We start from the raw sequence: 4089 nt of genomic DNA, 5'->3' as shown, positions 1-4089 counted from the left end.
ATCAGTACGTGTTGTTTTGATCCCAACATCATTATTGCCTTGCTGCAATGCTTTCCATGTCTAGAGAATTTGTATATAAAGGTGACGATTTCACGCACATTGAAAGCCCATATATAATGTACTATAATTAATTGTTTAGCTATCGCTCTTTCAACATAATCTTTTTTAGACATTAAATGTTTTCAATGTTCGTCTCTATTTAGGCACTAGCTAACACATGGAGAAAAAGGTATAACCAATCGATGGTTCAAGAAGCACCGGGATTTTCTCATATCTCATGATGTTCGTTTGAAGACAGTAACGCTGGAAGGATATGCATCCAACAGTGCAAACACTAGCTTTATAACATTCTTCATGTTGAATGTGAGGGCGCTATTGTCCGTGAGGATTCAGTTTTTCAACAAGAAATTTCTCATGAAATTGTATGTTTAACAACATAAAAAGAAGTTTCAGGTGGACCTAAGGGCTTTTGATCGTGCTCGGCTTATATTTACAAGAACTTGTCGTCATCATGGACCAGTAGATCTTTTTTGTACCGGGATCTTGATTTTATGGATTGGACCGATCCATTTGATTGTGACTTCCAAAAACATTGGTTGAGTTAGATGTTATTGCCCTGTTCAATCCAGGTTATTTGTAAACCCAATGGACAATTAATCCTCGTGCTTTTGTACCTTTTGTAAGATGGAGTTAGACATTGTTTCCCTTTTCAACTAGGGTTTGACCCACATTTTCTTTCATATTGGCCATCTGTGTTCGTATAGGTACTACCTCTGTCGTGGTTTATTCTTTATTGTCCCCCTTCGTATTTTGTAGTACCAAACATTGACCTTACATTTAACTAAGAATATATATAGTCTCTAGGCACTTGTGGGGACCAAGCTGTATATTCAAAACATCAAGGCGGCCTTTCTGAAACATCAAATGAGGCACGCACTCCTACGGGATTATCTGTTGAAAAACATAGTAATAACTTCATAGTTAGCAATGTAGTTCAGTTTTAGAAGAATTTATGCAAAAGATGCACAAATGTCGTAATACTAAAATCTTACCATGACATCTCCCTGGATGTTAGCATAGTTCAACACATGCACTAGTGGGACATATTGACCATAATGTGGAGGAGTTTGATAATAGACATTGTAATTCTCAAGATCAGTACAAAATGCGACCAGATGATTTTTCTCCTGATAAGTTAACTCAGCGCCATCGGTGTAGTAGGTTCTGTCTACCATCTTCCGCACATTCTTTGAAGAATGAAAATAAGATATCAATGGAAATAAGCTGTCAACTATTTTGAAATATCCAATATAAATTACTAAATAACTATGTTTGAGAAACTCACATAGCGGTCGAATTCGAAGCATATCAACAAGGACCCAAATGTCCAAATTGTCTACCTCGATGTCAGGATCACCAAGATCCATGGTGACAAGCATACCCTCTTGAAAATCATACATCTTGCAAAGTTCTTTCCAATCCGGGCAACCAAAATTGGATACGCTCTCAGAATTGCATAGATTTACCTCAAAATCCATACCATGATGGGTCCTTAGGTGAATTTTCTTTGTTTCATTCCTCTCATGATCTTCAAACCCCATCTTCTCCAAGACATAGCGTCTTGCATGGCATGGGATAAGCTAGTCAAATTCTAAAAGATGAAAATTACACGTTGAAGTAGTAGAAGTCAAGCTTAATTACGAAAAAAACACTTTGCGTCATAGCGTACCATTTCACAATCGAAGGCCTCCTTGAGCTTATTGTTGAAGCGCCGACCTTCTACCAAGTGAGGCCTGTCGCAGAAACACCGGTTGTCGCCGCACCAGGAGCACTCCGCAGGACTTTCGTCCGACGACAATTCCTATGTTCATAATTCAAAGATTAAGCTTCTAAAATTCAATATATGTACTACAAAAACTAAATTAGATCATTATTATTCAGCACAGGTTGACTATAGGTCCATCGAGTCTTTTTTTAAAACTCTCAGCTCACGTGGTGTATATATTCGACCGTTGGTGATGGTCGCTCTGCCCTTCGTCCCCGAGTGCATTAAACCAAAATGTCTAGCACACGGGAATGAAGGAGAAGCGACCCCCATGACAACAATCGGCATTCTTCTTCTCTCATGTATGGTGGACACACTCCCTCACTGATTTTTCGATGGTCGGTGATGGTCGTTACTCCTCCTTCCCCTAGTACCTAACAAAGGTCTAGCACAAGGAGAAGAAAGAGAAATGACCCCCCACGACAACAGTCGGGTTTCTTCCTCCCTCATATATGGTGTAGACTTTCTCCCTCACTCAATTTTTCATGGTCATGTATGGAGCCTCGATAGACTTAAAGTCAACCCGAAATGTCGTTTAATTATCTTTCTAGAAAATCCAGGCCACTCGATATTTCCTACATATTCTAGCACAAGTCATGCCAAAATTCACGGAAAAATCCGGCATGACCTTTGCTAAAAAAGGACATATCGAGTGCCTGAAATTTGCCAGAACGGAAATTAATCAACACTCCGGAAAAACATAGGCCACTCGGAGGTGTTACCTGCAAACATGTCCACTTGGGCAAGCACATATCCTATTTGCATTCAAACTTGATGGTCATTGCATTCAAACTTGATGGTCATTGCATTTCAGTTTTTGGAAATATGAACAAAAACATTTCAAAATATCTTATATGACTCATATTGACATGGAGATTTGGCTAGTCTCACATCGAGGTCGGAGGGGGGCCTGTGACGGGGATGACGCAGTGACGACATGGAGATTTGGCTGCAAAAACAAAATAGTATTCAAAATAGTGCTCTCCAATTTGAGCATTCAAAATCGTAGTAGTTCTCCAATCTGATCATTCAATAAGAAAAACTAAATCATAAAATAAATTAGTATTCAAATTAGCATGCATTCAACAAGCAAAACTAAATCATCTATTGCGTTCGTACATCGTCGAATATTATCACTAATACATCTCGAATAGTCTCATACATTTAACCTCACTAATACAGCTAAAACCCTAGAGAACGACGGGTATCGGCCCGGGAGGTGGACACCCAAAGAGAAGGAACCATCACAAGATCATAGCTCCAGTGAGATCTCTAAAGAACCTGCCAGGTATTGGAGAACCTCCCCTCCAATGCAACCATGTAGCGACGGACGTGCTCGTCCTCCTCGCTAACACGGTGACGTACCACCTCCACGGGGTCCTCAAGCCTCTGCACCATCGGGTCAACGACGGGCTCGCTCCTCACCAAGTTGCGCCTTTTGGAAGGTAGCACATCCCAGTACCAACCCGGCGGAGCCCAGTCCCAGACATGGCCCCTCTGATCATGCAGGCCTCCTTCGCCGAGTCGACGACGAGGATGCGGGATAGGCATCATCGACGTCGACGCGGGAATAATTGCTTTAACTAAAAAATTAAACTAGTTCTATTAATTTTCATACTAAAAATAAAATAGTTGTATTAATTCAACTAGTTCAATTAAGCACTTGCTATAAATAAAATAAACTAGTTTTTACTAAAAATAAACTAGTTCAACTGGTTCTATTAATTTTCTTACTAACAATAAACTAGTTCTATTAATTCAGCTAGTTCTTACTAAAAATAAACTAGTTCAACTAGTTCTATTAATTTTCTTACTAATTCTATTAAACACTTACTAAAAAACAGTAAAAAAAACTAGTTAGATGAACTCTAAAATTTAACCCTAAGTAATTTGATGAACTCTAATTTAATGAACCCTAACTAATTTGATGAACTCTAAAATTTAACCCTAACTAATTTGATGAACTCTAAAATTTAACCCTAACTAATTTGATGAACTCTAAAATTTAACCCTAACTAATTTGATGAACTCTAAAACTAATTCTATTTAACAACTATTGCCCTAATTAGCATCTAATTTGATGAACCCTAACTAATTAGATGAACATTAAAATTTAACCCTAAGAACACTAGCTAGGCAGAGGTAGGGGAGGAGGAGGAGGAGGGCGTGCTCACCTCGGGCACGGGCGGAGTTAGGGAGAGGGGCACGCGGCGTCGAGGTCGGGGACGGGGTCGAGGTCGGGGCGGCGGGCACATGGCGGAGGG

This window comes from Triticum dicoccoides, chromosome 5B, assembly GCF_002162155.2.
Source record: "Triticum dicoccoides isolate Atlit2015 ecotype Zavitan chromosome 5B, WEW_v2.0, whole genome shotgun sequence".
NCBI classification, from domain to species: Eukaryota; Viridiplantae; Streptophyta; class Magnoliopsida; order Poales; family Poaceae; genus Triticum; species Triticum dicoccoides.
Note: the sequence above shows the minus strand (reverse complement) of the source record.